We start from the raw sequence: 17997 nt of genomic DNA on the forward strand, positions 1-17997 counted from the left end.
AAAGTTTTCTGAAACACACGCAGAAATCCAGGAGCACCCTGGAAGTCAGAGCTGGAGAGGCTCAGGAGGCATTTGGAACTCTGACCTGATCCCTGCAGTACCTGGCTGTGCTGCGTGTGTGCTGCTTGTCCAGGCGTAGAAGGAAATGGTCCCTCACATGGCTTACCCCAGCGGGTTGTCTTCAGACATGAGAGATCCTCCAGAGAGGGCTCTTTTGCCAGGAGAAATCTCTGCAGTATGTTCTGGTGGACGAGGCTGGGTCGCTTCAGGTGAATTTTGTTTTGCGTCGGTGCTCCCAGCTGACTGGTACGCCAGCCTGACTTTGTAGCATAGGCCAGACCTCAGAACATTTGAAGTCAATGTTGTCTTGTGAGTACTTGCCAAAAGCGAATCAACCCGTTGCCGTGTGTTCTGCGTTTGGCCCTGTCTGTCAGGGGGCTCCTGGGGCTGTGTCGGTCTGTTGTATGGGAGTGTGGGTGGGCTTTTTTGAAAAGTTGTAAGTCCCATCCATGTGAGATTTAAAAATCAAATGTAGCAAACTCCACCCAAGGTGGGAGAGAAGCTTTCTCTGGTCAGGCTGTTCAGACAAGAATCTGCCCAGATTCCTCATTTTGTGAATGCTCAAAGCAAAAATTCTCTGTAATCTATCAGTAAACAGCAAGTCCTTAATTAGGGATGGTGATTTAAGATGCTTTTATGGGATGGCACAATGCCCGCTGTCCCATCAGAAGACATGAACTTGGACTGCACACGTGGTCCTGCGTGCTGCTCTCCCAGGGTCATTTTGCGGAGGGGAACCGAGGGTCTGTGCAGGGATGCCCAGGAAAAAACCTCATCCCAGGACTCCCAGGCCCCAAGCCAAGTGGTGTAACCTCTGGATAAGTCCTGCTGACAACACAGCCGCTGACCTCCGTCCAAAGGGGCCTTACTGCAGCGGGCAGCTCTGGGATGGGGAGGTCCTGTGGGCGCGGTGCCTGAGTCAGAGCTCCTGGCTTCGCTGCCCATCTCTGCCACCGGCTGCCTGGTGTTTACCTCCCTCTTCCCCATCTGAGTGATGGGGTAATGCTGCTTCCCTGCCTACCCTGGGGAGGTTACAGAGGCGTGATGATGCCTTGTGAAAGTTGTTTGAGCTTTGGATGGCAGGAGCTGTGGTGGTGTTATTAGCATTGGTGATGATGCTGCTAATTACCGAGCTGCGGGGAAACTCCCCATGGGAGGAGGCGGGAGAGGGGAGGGGAGGCAGGGAAAAGTGAAGGGAGGCGAAGTGAGCTTGGGGATGAAGAGGAGCCTGGCCCTGCTGGCAGCTCTGTCCGGCCCTGGAAGAAGGGCTCAGCCTGTTGGCGAAGCCGTGGGGATGCTGGGATGGATCGGAGAAGCCATGGCCCAGGTGCTGCGTAAGGTAGGAGGGTGTGCAAGGTGCTGATGTTGCACACGATGGAGGGCTCATGCAGCAGGGTCGCGCTGCTGGCAGAGCAGAGAGATAGACTTCCGTACATCTCCTGTGGTCCCATGAAGCTGGGGAATTTCCCAGCCATGGCTGATGGTCGCCGGGAGGAGAGCCTGGGTCTGGGGGATGGGCAAGGGCAGGGTCCTCTTCACTTCTGGGGTCAGGTCTGGAGCTCCCGCTGTGAGTGCCTGGTTCTCCAGAGACAGAGCAAAGGTGGGTTTGGTCCAGGAGAAGCTGGTAAGGGTGGCATGCGTTTGGTCACATTTTCTCTCTGTTGCAGCAGAGCCTTGAGCAAAAGCAGCCACGTTAGAGCTCAGTCCTGGCGCCTGCAGTTGCGGGTGGCCGCATCCGAGTGCTCCCTAGGACTCGTGCACCGCGCATCGTCTGCATTTCCTCTCTTTTAAAAGAAGTAACATCAAAGCAGAAGGGTTTGTACCACGTGAAGCTTGCAGACATCAAAGGCTTGCTCATAAATGTAACCCCTCTGCTCTGCTGTGGAGAAGGTCAACGGTCCAGCTCTTGATTGACGTGGTAACAGCTGTACTTTGGAGGGTTACTAGAGGGCCAGGATTTTTCTTACACTTCAGAAATATCAGAGGTTTTGCGTCCCTCACTCCTTTCTCTGAGAGAGCAATCGCTGTGGAAAAAGGAGAAGGTCCATGGAAGAAAGGGGTGGTGTACTCCTGAAAAGTCTGCCTGGGGAGGGGCTGGGGACCTCCCCAATTCTGGGCCTTGCGTTTGAGGTCAGCACTGAGCTAAAGTCTCTGAGGTAATGGGACTGTGCGTGTGCCAGGGGTCAAGGGCTTTGTTGGGCTAAGGTCCAACAGCTGGAGCAAAAACCATGGAGAGCGGTTAAGGACCAAACCCAATCCTCTCCCCTCCTTGGGGATCCGTGCTCTAGAAGTGATCCTGTTCATCTGGCCTCTCCTCTTTTTGGGGGAGTGCGTGAGCTCGAGGGAGTGCTTCTTTGCTCTTCAAACCTGTCCTCCGCCCCGTCTTCGGCAAAGGCCATTTATAGTCAAGAGAAATAGGAGCCGTGTTTGATTGCAGCGACGACTTGCAGAGATGGGTTGCTGATGTATTCAGACACTGGACAATTTGCAAGCATGCTGCATCGCCAGACATTCCCTAGGACAAATGTTTTCATAAGACCTTTTTTATGATTACAGTCAAGAGCAACCATAAAAGAAGGGAAAATTTTGTAGCTCATACACCCCTGCCCCAAAGGCAGGTTGCCAGAGCTCTTTTGATGGCTTTGTCTCTTATGATTTACTAGGGATTGTCAGGTTGCAGGAGTGATGCACGGAGCAGATGCTCGTGGTTGACCCTCTGCCTGGCCTGCAAGCACCAGAGTTGGGTGCCTGGTGTGACCGGGCGGGGAGCAGAGCTGGAGGGCAGCGTGGCACAGCCGGGCAGGGAGCTCCTCCCTGTTCCTGCAGAATCCTGTGTTGTCCAGGCACCGCTGGGGTGTCAGATGTCCCCGTCCGTCCCCTGTGACTTCACCCTAGGCTACCCGTCCCCTGTGACTTCACCCTAGGCTACAGAATTGGCCAGATGGGTGCTCGGGTGCAAGGATAAATACAGCTGGGGGGCTTCCACCCAGACCCTTGCGCTCTGGCCTCAGAGCATCTTTCCACTGGTTTTCTTGTATTGTTTGAGAGAAGATTAAACTGGTACTTCCCTGCAGCCCCTCAACAGCTTGAACATGGGGGGCTGCACCAGGCAGCCTTTGCTGTTCGGTGGGGGCTGTCTGTGCACCTTCCCTCTCTTTTGAGGTGGGGTAGCCTCTTTGTCTCATTGACGTGTAAACTACCGCAACGCAAGGGCAGTGCAAACGCACGCCCTCCTTTATCCCACAGCCTTTCTGTTTTGTTTAACTGCGTGGGTATAATTATGCCATTATCGTCGGTCAGACTTTCTGGTGTAAACCTGCTCTGAGAATCCAAGAGCGAGGGGGATGGAGAGGAAGAGAGAAGCCAGAGTCGGGGAGGGGGAAGGTGGCTGCTGCTAAATTTAAGACTGTTCCTATGACACCTGGAGGCTGCTGCGCTGGTGTCGGTCCCGTTGGAACTGAGCAGGTAAACACGGAGCTGCGGCTCATTCTTGTAACGCTCTCTCTTTCCTGTTCAGTTTGTGGGACATCCTGTAGCGCTTTGGGCAGATGCAGACCTGGGGGAAAGGCTGTGCCGAGATATTTCCTAGCTGGAGGCAGGATGTGCCGGAAAGCTTTCTGGAGGGCTGGAGTCTGACAGGTATCGGGAGGCTCTTCCAGGAATCTGGGCTGTTTGTAGAAGCAGCCAGTGATCCGGTTGCTTCCCCAGAGTCATCTTAAATTGTCTGACCTTTCTTTTCCGTGTGTCTGTATGAGTCTTTTTGTTAAGCTCTAGGGCCCCTCTTTTCCTTAGCTCCTCTCCTCTGGCTCAGGTGGGCTGGTTGCAGAGACGCTGCGTGAGCCAGGAGAGATTTAAAAACGCTCTCCCAAATCTAGAGGTACAGCACAGCCAGGGGCAAGACTCTCGTGAGTTTTGTGAGGCCGAGCCCTAACACATGCTGTTCCTCGCTGGGACGTTGGTGCTAGCGTGGGAGGCAGGGAAATAAATGGGCAGATAGAAAATCTCTGCAAAGTGACTGCACAGAGGTGGTGGGGGGAGGCAATAGCATTTTCTGGCTTGCGCTGCCTCTGCTGCATTCATTGCCTCCGAGGTAAATTATCAGTTTCTTCCTTAAATATTAACAGCTGCCAGGTAATGAATTCCCCCTCTCTGTTTTATAATGGCACTAAAATTGGGATTTGTCTTGGTTTTCTCTGTAATTATCCAATGAGAGTGTGTGAGCGAGAGGGAGGCATGCCAGAGCTGCTGCAGGCAATTGTCGTGCCTGGGGGACGGAACCTGGGCACGACCCTTCCCAGGGGGGCAGCTCCAGGCACGACCCTTCCCAGTGGGGCAGCTCTGGTGTGCGGGGCTGGGGCTGCACAAGCAGTTACATGGGGCTTATGGTTTTACGATTCTTCGTTAAGTTACTTTTTCTCCTGCAGAGGGGTGCGTTTGCGATGTAGGGTGTTGTACACTGCTGGAGTAAAAGCCGGAATGACCTGCCAGGCTCCTCGGCATCCCGCGGAGGAGAAGCTGGTCCTGGCGAGGTGTGGCTGGGGCTCTCATTTTTGTCCTGCAGACAACAGGGAGGGCAAGAGCTAAGTAGAAGACAGCCTGTCGCCACGTGAGGGACAGATAACTCTCACCGCTCTGTGGGACAGGACTGGTGTTGGCGGGACGGGTGGTATCTGTATGGGCGCAGGGTGATCTGTGTCCTTTATCCAGGGTGGCGGTGGGCTGAGGACTGCCTGCTCAGGGCTGGCCCCCGAGCTGCCCGTCGAGCGTCCTGCCCACATTTTGCTCCGAACAGAAGCAAGGCAGAGGTACCGGCTGCCTCTGAGCCTGGGTGCCGGCCCCTACGCCTTGTCCCCGATGAGATGTTTCAGTACTTAAGGTCCCAGAGATAAAGCTGCATTCCTTATCTTTCTGTCTTGGGGACATTTTTGTGGTTCGGACATCCTTTTTCTGTTTTTTTCCACTATGCCTGTCCCTTGTTTTTCCTCGCCCCAGACTGAGGTCAGGTTGTGAATCAAAGCTGTGCTGTGGGAAGGAGATAGGAGGGAGGATTTAACACAAGTCTGTGCTTGTGCATCGACCACATGCAGAAAAAAAAAGAATGGACCGGCTGCCCCACATGCAGGATGGGTGTCCGAGCCCTCGGCTTTGCAGAAGTTTCACCAAGGACCCCCAAGGTCTGGATGCTTCTCAGATCCCTTGAGTTGAAGATCAGAGGAATGTGTGAGAGCGTGTCTGAGAGCCCATATTCCATCCCTAACAGGCTAAGGGTGGAGGCTGGTTTTGGAGCTAGAAAACTGCAAGAAAGAGCCACTTACCAGAGGAACCTGCTCTAAAAGGAGGTAAAAACTGAACTGGTTGTCCAAGGTCCCCCAGCAGATATTTGTTGGAGGTTGCGACAGAAGGTCTGCAGACCAGCTAGTCCAGTGGTCGAGGCTGGGGCTGAGTAACCAAGCTACCGAAATACGTTCTTTTTCCCTTGACTCACTGTAACTGAGTTTTCCGTTATTGGCACTTTGAAGCCGTAATTGAGGTCTGCTTTCCTCCTTGCGCAGCCTTTTCTCCCGGCAAATTGTCAGCCATCAAGTGGTATGAGACAGTAGAAGAGATGTTACACTCACCATTTCTTAGAAACTGTCACTTTAAAGAGAACAATACTGAAAAGAGGGATGAATCAAAGCCAGACCCAGAGCAATAAAACTCCAAATGTTTGACTTCTCTCAAAATCTGGAACACTTCATTCATTTCTAGGGTCTCTGCCGTGCCTGGGGCACTTCGTACGTTCACGGTTCCGGCCTCTCGCCTTTAATAAACTGCATGTGCCAGAAGAGCTTAAAAAAATATCATAGTCCAGGTTCTCTTTGGATGTAAATCAGCATAACTCTGCTTAAATCACTGGAGCTATGATGACACCAGGTGACACAGGGCCTCTGGTGACTGGGGATTTTGTTAGGTTTTCTTGCGCGAACGCCTCTTGCTCGGGCGAACGCGAGTGCGGGAGGTAGGGTGGCTGTGCCCGTGTTTCCCCAAGGTGCCAGCAGTGACCTGTATCATCCGTGCCAGCGCCGGGGCTGAGCTCCCAGCCGTGGCTGTGGGATCTGGCGTGTCGGGGAGCACCCGAGGGACCCAGCTGGTCTCTGTGCGCGGGCTGAGGCTGGGGAGGGAGCGTGGTCTGGCTGAGCTTGCTGGAGCCGTGCTGTGTGCTTGATGAGTTTACACAGATCATCTTTTCTGTACCAGTAAAGTTTCTCTTTGTATGAACTGTATTTAAAAATAGAGAAATGCCCCCTGATAATAGGTTTTTGGGTTTCATTTACGGACAGACCTGTAGCAGAGCGGGAGCCTGTGTAATCAGGCCAGTTTTGGCTGTACTTTGTTCCTGATAAGGGCTGTTACCAGCTGCAGGATGGGGCTACGGCGCTGGAGCTCTCTGGGAAGACACAAACACAGCATGACCTTGGGGCAAGTTTGGCTTTTGTCTGTTATCGCCTGGGGAGGCCAGATCACGGCCTGTGAACAGCTTGTCCCGCGTGCTCACCGGGGTGTCCTGCCCAGAGGCCACCCCGCTGCCTTCCTTGGTCACCGGCCCAGCTCCATCCCCAGCGTTCGTTTGTGGTCAGGCAGGGGAGTTGAGCCCCCCGGGCGGTGGGCAGTACCTTCCTCTGGTAGTGGTTTTTTTTCTGTAACCCACTGCTTGTGGATAGATGTGGTGCCAGCCAGTGCCAACCCTCCATTCCGGATTTGGGATCACCAAAGGTTTCAGGGTCTCTCTGGGCTGTCCTTCTGTCTGTGCTTGGACTAGATGGACGGCAGAAAGCTGGGGCTCCCTGGGAGCTGGCTGAGGGCCCTCCACGGTTGTGGGAGTAAGGAGAAGGATGTGAATCCATAAATCAAAGGAGCCTGAAAGGAGGAAGGTTCAAGTGGTGTTCCCTGGAGCTCTCGTGATGAAGAACTGTCGTGGCAGCAGGTCGGGTCCCTCTGCCCCCGACCGAGCGCGAATGCGGCTCTCGGGGGGTGTCAGGGTGAGAGGTGCGGGCAGGCAGACCCCAGCGTGGCAGGAGAGGGGCTCCCTGCTTTTGGCAGTCGCTGCTGGCTGGGCAGGGCACAACCTGTGTCTGGGATTCACGTGGCAATCAGGAGCTTCTGCTCACACCTCACCTTCACATTTCCCATTAGCAGTGCTATTTTTGAGCCTCCCAAGGCAATTAACACCAATTAATCTAAAAAAAGCCTAAATAATGGTTTTTCAGGGCCCCCGGCTCCTTCCTGTTCCCCGTGTGACCCAGAAGACTGCAGCCTGAGCCCAGCGGAGAGCTGAGCCCAGTTAAGTGCTTCGTGCAGGGACTGCTCGGGAAGCTTCTTGAGATGCACAATGAGAAAAGGGCCCTGAACAGCCACATGGATCCAGCTTTTCCACCCTGGATCATGGTGTCTGGTCACAGAGAGAGCTGCAGGTCCCTGCACTGCTCATTGTGCAGGAGCTGAGGGGGAGCCAGCTTCTGCTTCTGACCAGAGCCAGCAAAGAGTGAGAGCCCTGAATGTGCTTGGATGCAGGAGGTGCAACTCCCCTGGGATGTGTGGAACAGTCCCTGGAGGATTTTTTGCCTGTAGCTAAAGCCATTTGCATCCTAGTATTCTGTGGGTGCTATCTTGTGGAGCAAATCAGCTCCCCGTCTTTGCTTTCCCCAAACAGGGTGCAGTTTCATCTCGCCCATTTAATCAGCACGTACCAGAGCAAGAGCTGCTTTTTGTGGACAGAAGCTGTTCCTGTGTTTGCGTGTGATTTTTGTCTGACCTGTTCAAGCTCTTCTGAGAAGGGCTGTGTCTGACCATCGCTGAAATGGTAAACCCACGGGTGCCGGCCCCGGGATCCTCCCTGCCCCGGGCAGGGCCAGGATTTCGTGTTTTGTGGGGTGCCTTGCATAACAAGGCCTTGATCTTGAGCATGGGCTTCAGGCGTTACTGGAATATGAGTAAATAGTAATTAAGATTTGGGCGTTTGCTGCAGTGGAGGGTGTTTATGTGAAGGTTGGATGTGCGTTATAGGTGCTGATGTGGATGGTTGTGTGCGGACGCAGCGACCACCCATTTGAGGGTGGTGGAGCACTGGCCCAGGTTGCCCAGAGAGGTGGTGGATGCCCCATCCCTGGAAACATTCCAGGCCAGGTTGGACGGGGCTCTGAGCAACCTGATCTGGTTGGAGATGTCCCTGCTCCTTGCAGGGGGGTTGGACTGGATGGCCTTGGAAGGTCCCTTTCATCCCAAGCCATTCGATGATTCTGTGCCTAACCTCATCCTCTGGGAAAGGTGCCGCATCCCTTCAGCTGCCTTTTAAAACAACGCTGTGCTGAGAGCAAGTAGGTGTCTAAATAAAAGTGCGTTTCAAGAACGCAGCACCATTTTGGCAATCCAGAGGCAAGCAGGCTCTTTTGCAAAGCGTTTTCAAAGCAAATTGTCAGTAGGTTTCGGTTTCAGATGCACCGAGTGCGGTACATCATGGGGAGGGGGGCATATCTGCTGCTGGGGGAGCTTTGGAGCAGTTCCATCGCTGAAGAGGAGCGCGTCCTTCGCCGGCAGCGGGCTTATAGGCACCTGTCTCCTCTATCACCTCCCACTCCTTGGTAGGGCTGGAACTGGGGAGGTGGCAGTGAGGTCTGGTGGGTAGAGTAGGTGCCTGGGAGCTGAGCACTAGATATTAACCTTGGCTTCTGTGCTAATTAATCAAGAATATGGGTTATATCCTTTAAAGCAACGGAATTATTTTGGATTAGCACATTACTGCTGCTCGGCTGAGACTCAGCAGCCGAGCGTGGTCCTAGTTCCACTCCCCCTCAGCTGCAGAGGGAATCGCTGCAACTGGTTTCAGCTGCTTTGCTGCTGGGGTGCGTGACGGTGCGCGTGGCCGGCTGCTCCGGCGCTGTGTGAGGCTGAGCACCGGTTACGCTCAGAGAACCAACTGCTTGCTGGCGTCTGCCTGCAACCTGAATTGTTTTGAGCAAGTCGTTCAGGTTCACTCCCATTTCTGGTATTTAAGGGATCCTCCAGGTTTTTGATGGGCCAAACTGGCCTCTGGAGCTTCCTGCCTTCTTCTACAGATTGGTGAGACTGACCTGGAATTATGATGCTTCTAACTTGTCTCCTTGGTTAGCAATTTAAGCTTTAGGTGCTAAATCCAGGCGTGTGTGTTTCTGTGAAATGCTGACGGGGAAACCCAGTCTGGTGTGGTAAATGCTGTCAAAACCTATGTGGAAAAGTCGCTGCGTTAACTACAGAGCATTGCTGTAGCTCTTTGAGGGCTATTTGGATACGCTGGGTAGTATATCGCCTCCCAAAGAGAAACCAGAAGGAATTTCCACACCAGGGATGCGCTGGTCTCAGCAGTGAGGGCTGGCTACCTGACCTGTGGTTTCAGGGTGGATGATGGTGTATGGGGGAAGAAGTGTAAATCCAGAATTAATAAGGTCGTTGCGCAAAGCGGCCAAATCTGAGCGCGGTGGCACCACCTTTCAGGCAGTGGAATCGGCACTGCCAGTAGCCGGGGTGTCAGTAACACTGCAGCCAGACACCCACACGGGCACGCCACGCTTCGTCTCAAAATGAAATAAAAAATGATATTAACACCTGCTATTGATCCAAAGGCACGGATTTGAGCCGCGTGTGGCAGTCGGGCGTGCTCCCAGCAGGTCAGCAGTTACTGTATTAGGGAAGGAGGGAGCGTGGGTGAGTTATTTTGATTTTGTTTGAAACAATAAAACCCGAGTTATTTGAAATCTTCACAACAGAACCAGCTTTTAGCACTGGCGTTTATAGGGATGAGTGGGCGAGTTGTTTAAAGGAAAAAAAAATCTTTGAAAACAGTCCAAGTGAGGTTGATAATTCCATCCTACCAGGGTGCGCGCGCCCTGCGTTTGAGCGGGTCTGCGCCGGGGGCCATGGCTGCGCGGTGTGCAGAGCGGGAGAAGGGCGCGCGCCTGCCCAGGGCACACTCGGGCGCGCGCTCGCGGCTCCCTGGAGTGAGAGCCGGAGTCTGAAGTCGCAGGTGGAAGATCATCTCTGCAGATCATGGACGTCTCTCTCGCTCTCCTTTGCTGCACCCTAAACCCAGATACAAAAGTCATTTCCTCTTGGTGTTCCGAGCACGGACCTCTTGTGCGTGAGCTCTGCTCCTGTATCGTACCTCTCTTCTGCGTTTCCCCCTCAATACCAGCTTCAGATGCCCCCTTTCATAGCTGTCCCAAGTCGGCTCAGCTCTGCAGATACGGGGCAGAGTCTCGGTTCTGGTTCGTTCCCCTCCTACCCCTTTCCACCAAAATACCCCCTTAACTCAGCACCTCAGCAGCGCGGCAGCAGAGACGCGGCGGCCGCAACGCGGACGTTACACAGCCAGCGTGGCAGCAGGCAGGTCGGCTGTGCCCTGCCCCTCGCCCTTCCTTGCCCCTTCTTTCCCTCCTCAGTTGCTGCAGCATTTTAAAAAATTAAATAGAAAACTAAATTGAAGTTTAGTGTGTGAGCTCCCCAGGCAGCAGCTTAGTTTGAGGCCGATTCCCAGTTGCCTCTTCCCTTCCATCGCCTGTGGCACTGGAACAGAATAGCTGCAGCGTAATTGCGTTTTGCCCGCTGTCCTGACACTCGGATTTGGCGAGGTCCCGCGTGATGGAGAGCTGGCCTCTTCTCCTGGCACAGGGCAGGCGGGGCTGCCCCACAGGGACGGATCCCGGCCAGCGTCGCTGGTGCTCCGGCGGGATCCATCTTGCAGCATCCCCACCTCTGTCTCGTCAGCACGGGGCATTTCAGCACTTGTTGCTTCTGACCTTGTGCTTGCCCGGAGTGCAGCCTGGTCCCCTCCCCGTCAGCCCGATTGGCCTCACGGGCACCGATGGATTTGCCGCTCACAGCTGCCCCAGCCCTGCTGCTCTCCTGGAGATGCTTTCTGCATCTGGGATGCCTTGTCCTTGGGCCCAGGATGGCTGCGGAGCCCAGGCGGGATCACAGCCCCTCTTGGGATAGGAGGGGGCTGGGGCTGAGCCCGGAGGGGCCAGGGCCAGGTACCCAGCCAGGGGTTCTGAGCTGGGGCTGGTTTCCGTGTTTCTAATTACTGCGTGACTCTCGGAAATAAACGACAGGTACAGAAAGGCACAGGCAGTCCCCCAGAGCTGTGTTTGTTCAGGATGAAGAAATCTCCTACGTTTGCAGTGAAAGATGAGAGTGAAGTGTAAGAGGACAGTGTGGACAGAGCTGGGGGTGCCAAGCTTTGTCCCCACTTTGCCACCGCCCTGCCCGGTGGCCTTTGCCAAGCTGCTTCTCTTTCCACTGACCCATTTTGCTGTCAGAAATTCTCGTTTCACATTTACATCTCACAAATGGGAGGTAAAAGCAGCTCTTCAGCTGTTGCATAGCGTTTCCACCCTTTCCGTGTTTAAAGCCTCGTTGCAATTAGAAATCTCCCTCTGTTAAACAGTGGTATGTTTAAATTAAGAAATGCTTGTGGCTGAGTATCTTTGGCTCTTGCAGTAGGACAAAAAGAAGAAAAAAAAAATCACGTACCTAATAGTGTGAGGAGCAGCTAAAAATGGTCTTTCAATATTTTGATGCTTTAAACCCGATTGTGTGTACGTGCACAGCGCATTTACTGTCGCTGCGCGTGTGCCTGTAGAGCTGAGTGTGTTTGCAGATGTAGTTTAGGAAAATTGATCCCAATCTATTTTTGAGGTAAAGTGTGTGTGGTGGGTAGGAGGTGAGGAGGTGGAAGGAAAGCTAAATATTCACATAGCTCTGCTGCGTGTTTAAGAGCATCATCTAATAACACCGGGATCGTGGCAGCGAGCTGAGGGAGAGCCGAGGGCTTTGCTGGAGCCCACCCCCTCGCGCAAGGGCGCGGGAGCGACTCGGGAGGAGCGGGGCGAGCAGGGCTGTCGCTTTAAGCTGCCTCTCGCACCCGGCGGGTCATCGGCGCTGGCGACGCTCTTCACATGGCTGCGCGCTCCGCATAAATCTCTGCTCCACAGAAACCTCAGCTCCGGCAGCCGGAGCGGAGCTGGGGAGAGCTCTCCCTGGCTGCTGGCGACAGCTGACGGGCGTCGGGGCGGCAGCCTCGCGTCGCCAGCCTCTGCCCTGCGAGCCGAGGTCGCTCGTGGCTGTGGACATGTGAAAGCTGGAGCCTGGGGAAGAGCTGGCTGCCGAGGTCAGTAAGTAAAACTTGATTTTTGCTTGCGTTTCCTTTCTGCCCTCTGAAATGAGAGGCTGCATCGGGAGTAAGAGGAGGAGGCAGATTCAGAGATACAGGAGAGAGATTTCCTCGGGCCGGGGCTTGGGTATTGCCTGCGTGCGCTTTGTTTTTTAAAGTTTGCAGGTAGCTTCACTCTGCACTTTTAATTATTAATATTTTTGCAACTTTTTGGGAAATAGACACATGCAAAGCACAGACTGCTCGGGTGTCTGCCAACGTCTTGCGGCAGAGCGTGGTGAGGGCGGTTGGTGGCTCTCCGTGCCTGGCCGTGCTCGCTGGGGGAGGACGGGGTGTCTGCCGGCCGGCCCTGCCGTTCGGGGGGAGCGTGGCAGCGGTGCCTAAGGACTGGCATGGGACGGGACGCGCTGTCCTCAGCAAAGACTGGAGAAGTTTAACAGCTTTTCTGACTGTGGAGATAACAGTTTGATCAAGGAGTGGAGACTCCAGCTGAGGTGTTGGTGGCTGGGGACTGGGAGAGCCCCGCTCCCAAGCCCGGAGATGATGCTCCAGACATTTGCCCTCCTGGTAAAACAGGCTGTGGCTTTTCGCCAGCGGCTTGCTTCCACTCCTCCCCTCCAGCCCCTCCTTCACCTTCTGGGAGACTCCTTCCAAACCTTCCCCCCTTGCTTTTCACCAGGAGAAGCGATGAAATGGGGAAGTTAGACCAGTGCCTGATGCACCTGCGAGGTGAGGGGGGTCTGGGATTGTGGCCATGCCAGTGGTGCTGGCGCCCACGGCGGGTTCCTCAGGGCGAGGTGTCGGGTTGGTGCAGGGATGAAGCAAAGCTGCGTGCAGGGGACTGGCAGGCAGCGGGGCAGCCTGGGATAAAGCACTGGCAGTCACCAGCACCACGCCAGCCCCACTCCAGCCTCGTGATTTCGAGGTCGGCTGCATTGAAAGGGAGGAGGTGGGCAGTTGCGATGCCTCTGGTGTAGAGAGGGAGAAACAGATAAGGCACGGCGCGCGGGTGTCGGCATGAACGTCTGTCAGGCCCTGGGCAGATAACTCCTGCTAGAACAAGGGCTACAGTTTTTCCAAGAACTCTCTGTAGTCAAAAGCTTGGCCCTGGGGACAGGTCACTGGGTCCTGTCCCAGCTCTGCCACTGCGGGACTTGGTCAAGTCACTTCACCTCCAGGCTGTCTCCTTGCTGAAATAAAGTGAGGAGGAGGAATGGTTGGTGGATGCTTCTAAATGCTGAGGCAGTGCTCTCTGAGGGGCTGCTGTGGGAGCGGCGGTGAAAGCTGCTGCCTTATCCCTGGACCTGTGTCTGTCCCTGACCTGGCCCACGCAACAGAGCCAGACCACCTTCGAGCAGCAGCTCCTGAGCTGGATCTGCTGTGCCAGACCTGCTGAGGTCCATCCACCGCTGGGCAGCGGGTCCTGCCCGCTGGTGGGGCCTTGGAGGGGCTGGGCAAAGCCGGAGGGAGCAGACCTCGAGCTTGACGAGTCCTTGCTGCATTGGGACAGGGCTGCACGAAGTTGAACCTGGAGGAGAAGAGCGGGACCAAAGGCAGGCCAGCACCCCATGGGGACACCAACTGCAAAAGGAGAAGCTGATCTGATGGAGGAACGAGGTTTGGCCCTTTGAGTAGCTGATGGGAATGTCTGCAGTTTGGTCTGCTGGGTGATGCTCCCTTCGAAGGGGATGTTTCACCCGTGCATGGTACAGCGGGCGCTTTTGGCACGTGGCAGCAGCAGAAATCGCTGCAGGACGTGCCGTGGCTGTGAAATCATCTGCCATGGTCCTTGGGGGCTTTGGAGCCCTGTCCTGGAGCAACCCGGCAGCGTGTTGTTGTGTGGCCACGATTGGACAGGCTTTTGGTGGGACTCAAAAACAGCTGGGACAGGCTTTTTGGTGGGACCCCATGCTGGGTGCCCCGGGGAGCTGTCCGGCCCTGCCCGAGCTGGTGCTAAACCTCGTGGGGACAGCAGGACGCTGTGCGGGAGGAGCCGCCGTTGCAGTTCAGTTGGGGTATTTCTAACAGCAGGTGCCGGTGCGTGGCGGGGGGAGCGCAGCCGGGGCCAGAGGTGGGTTCGGGCTGCTTGGGTGGTGACGTGAGACCGGGGACAGGTTGCTGCCTGGGAGCAGCATCGTGGAGCAGAAAGCCCAAGCCACGGTGCCGGGGGCATTGCCCTGCTCCGACCAAGGGCTTTACTGCTTCTGGCCCGGGATGCGTGTGCGGGGCCGGGTGTGAGGAGCTCCATCGTCTGCCTGCCAAGGAGCACTGTGTCCCACTCCACAGGGCCCTCAGGCACGGGAACACCGTGTGAAACAAGTATGGAAAGAATTAACAAGTCCTCTGCCGGTCCCGGGATGGGGCTTGGGAATGTGTCAGAGAAGGGCCCCTCTCTGCAGAGACCCCAGTGGGCAGCAGCGTCCAAGGGCAGAAGCCCTGCGGGGCGTTTGTGGGCTGCGGCTCCGAGTGTTGGGAAGCAGAAAGTGTTTTAGCTCTTGTAATTAGGCCTTCTACGTTTGTTTAATGGCTTTCCTGAATCTGAGTGAAAATGGCCGAGGGGGTTTAGGCACAGGAGTCTGTTCTGACTTTGTTTTGCTTTGTCTGGGATCACTTCAGTCTTGGCCTCACCTGCGCAACCGGAGCGGCCAGTCTGAGGGATTTCCTCAAGAGATGCTCTGTGCTCGGGGGCAGAGCTGGGCAGCCCAGGACCTTTTCAGCCAGAGACTGAAGGGTTTTATTTAGCATGAGCGAGACTTATCGGAGAGGAACAGGGTGCATTTGCGCTCCGAAGGGCAGCAACCTGCGGCCTGGGCAAGGCAGGGGCTCGGGGCAGCGCCGGGCTCCCCGAGCAGAGGGACCACCAGCAAATAAATGCACCCAAAAGCCTAGATGCCTTCCAGTTGAAGGAGACCTGTTTCAGGTGAGCAAGTCCTGCTCCCAGGCTGTCCTGAGCCAGGTTGCTCAGTTCTCCGAGGAGCTGGCAACGTCCAGATGGAAATACCAGTCACAGAAAATGGGAGCAAAGCTCTGACCCCCTGGTACGGGGCCTCCGCCTGCCTGGGACGGTGGCTGTTCCTGTCCTTCCTGGGGTCGGGGAGCAGGAGCAGAGGCTCCACGCTTGTCCTGGTCCCTGCGTGGGGAGAGATGTTCATGTCTCTGTGTCCGTGCTGAGGGCGAAGCTGAAGCTGCCCCGGGGATGATCTCTGCAGCGCCAGCAGCCCCCGGTCCACGGGTGCCCGCAAAAGCCCTGGGTCCCTGCCCAGCGCAAAAGGGGTTGGTTTGCTGCTTTGTCCGTGATGGTGGAAAAGAACAGTTGGCAGAATTTGGGCAGTTATGGTGCTCGGGCTGGAGGATGGGTGACAAGGCCAGGCAGGGACACCAGCCATGGGACGAGAAGCGGTCTCAGGGCTGGAAACCAGAGCCGCTGCCCAGGAACCATTTAGGGCTCTGCGCCGTGGCCCGCGGTGACTGGTTGTTGCGTGTCCGTGTGTCCTGTGTTGCTCAGCCGCGTTAGGGGATGCCCTGGCTCTCAGGAAGCCTCCTGACCATCCCGGATGCACCAAGCCCTGGGCAAGCGCAGCTCGGTTAGCAGATGGTGGCCCCAGGGTGTGCTTGCACATCCATCTGCCCTCGCAGCTCGTTCCTCGGGGCCGGGAGCAAACTGCGAGTGGAGGGAGCCAAGCGCTCTACGCCGCGTGGCGTTTGGGCATTTTAATTAGAGAGGTGCCAGCCTGGGGCGCGGCTTGGCTGGGGCAGCGCTGGAGGGAGCCTGGCGTCAGCGGGTGCTGCCCTGGGCTCCGCGGCACCCCGCGTCCCGGGCTGGCGCAGCACGTGCAAGCCCTCACGCTGGCCTGCGGGCACCAGCCTCCTGCCCCTCCAGGTGCCACCGTCCCGGGAGGCACCCAGGCGCGCAGCCAGCCCCATCCCACACTTCTCATGCGCCGGCTGTTCTTCCTACCGATTCAAAGCATCCTTTTCTCTCCCGGGAGCGCTCTGAGCGGAGGTCCTGACACGGGAAATCGCAGGGTCCCTGGCAGGATGCGCCCCGGGGGAATCTGGTCTCTGCTGGGGGGAAGTCTTGAGCTGGGGACTCTGACCCGCACGCTGCTCCCTGCAAGGCCAAACTTCTCCTGCGGACCTGGCACCGCCCTGATTTACTCTGTGCGTTTGCAGGGAGTTTGGTGTGAATGAGCCGGCTTCCTCCGCCAGCCTGAAATGTGGGTCACGCAAGCCAACACAGCAGAGCTGTGAGAGATGTAGTTCATCCTCGGTTCAAGCCCAAGCAAGCTTTGATTTCCAAGGTGCAACTGTTGATGGTTCAGAGTCCATCTGAGCCGCTGTTTCATTACTGGACTGGCACGTGGAAAGAGGCGAGAGGGGTTTTTCCTCTCCCCGCTCAGCTCCCGCATTGCTAATGTTCCTCTCTGGCCCGCTGCTAATTTTGACGCTGCCCTAAATAGAAGCTGAGTGCATCTCATCTGCTTCGCTTAGCATACGGGAAAATTGTTTCCCTTCATTTACCGAATCCAACTTGCAGCTTTAACCCTGTGAGCGCAAGGCTCTCCCCTGCCCACGCCTCCCTTGACGGGCTCCGCGTGCGCCTGTCCCGGCGGAGGATGCTCTGTGAGAGCGGCACCGCGTGTGGTAGGAGAGGCTCGCGGGCTGCCCAGGACGGCCACCGGCAGAGCTGGGAGAGGGGCTTTGCTTCGTCGTCCCTTTCCCTGTGGATGTCTGCTGCGCCCCGGGAGGGACCCAGTGCCCCTTCCCCAGCCCTGTGCTGGGAAACAGCTCAGCCCAGGCAGACCCAGTTGTAGGAGTTTTGCTTGGTTTCTGTTGTGACATTTTTTTCCAGCGTCTGGTGTGAGCAGCTCAGCAGGCAGGGGACCCTTCCTGAGCCTGGCAGATGCCCCTCTGATCGCTGTCTGATTTTCGATCCCGTTCTGAGTGGCTCCTCAGAAAGATCTGGGTGCCCCCTCGCACTCTCCTTGCTGGATGAGGCTCTGAGCAACCTGATCTGGTCGGGAATGTCCCTGCTCCTGGCAGGGGGGTTGGACTGGATGGGCTTGAAAGGTCCCTTCCAACCCTAACCATTCTATGATTCTATGATTCTGTGATCTGTGGTTCCTGCTGCACCGGCCGCTCCAGGGCAGGACTTGGGGTTCGCTCTCCCAGCACGGGGCACGCAGCCCCTCACTGCACTGGGACTGGACACAACGCAGCGCTTTTGAGAGGCTGCCTTGAATCCAAACCTTGCTGCAGGACGACTTAAATATATCCCTGTCCAGTGCAAGGTGCCTATCTGGGGCTCTCGCGCAAGAACTGTCCTGAAAAACTATAATTTGGTGTCATTTGCAGCCCAGTGACTGCTACAAGCGGCGTGCTGGGGACACAGGAGCACTGGGGTGCAAGGGGCAGTGGCCTGCAGAGGTTAAATTTAGCTGGTTAGAGAGGACGGCTGAGTGCTGGCATGCCCGAGCTCCAGCTCAGCCTCAGCTGGGCACACCACAGCTCTTCAGCCAGGGTGTCTGCGCGGTTCCCGCTTGTCCCTCGCGCTCCGTACTGCAATCCCTCTCTGAGCCCATGCTGTTGCCAGCCCAGAAGCTCCTCTTCCCGGCGGAGCAGTGCCAGGGTGAATGCCCTTTCGTCCCCTCTTTCCCTTTCAGCCTCCAGTTTGCCCTGAGCTCTCAAGATGCTGTGCAGCAACGCAGGCTGCTCTGCGCGAGGCTTGTCTGCTCGCTGGTTGGAGCCCGGCTCCA

At 56.2% G+C, this 17997-nt stretch overlaps 1 protein-coding gene across 3 annotated transcripts in view; it reads left to right on the forward strand.

Moving 5' to 3' along the window:
• GPSM1 (G protein signaling modulator 1) overlaps positions 1 to 17997 on the forward strand; it is an 88171-nt gene that overhangs the window by 64921 nt on the left and 5253 nt on the right. The window lies entirely within an intron of this gene.

This window comes from Chlamydotis macqueenii, chromosome 20 (assembly GCF_036417535.1).
Source record: "Chlamydotis macqueenii isolate bChlMac1 chromosome 20, bChlMac1.mat, whole genome shotgun sequence".
Lineage (NCBI taxonomy): Eukaryota > Metazoa > Chordata > Aves > Otidiformes > Otididae > Chlamydotis > Chlamydotis macqueenii.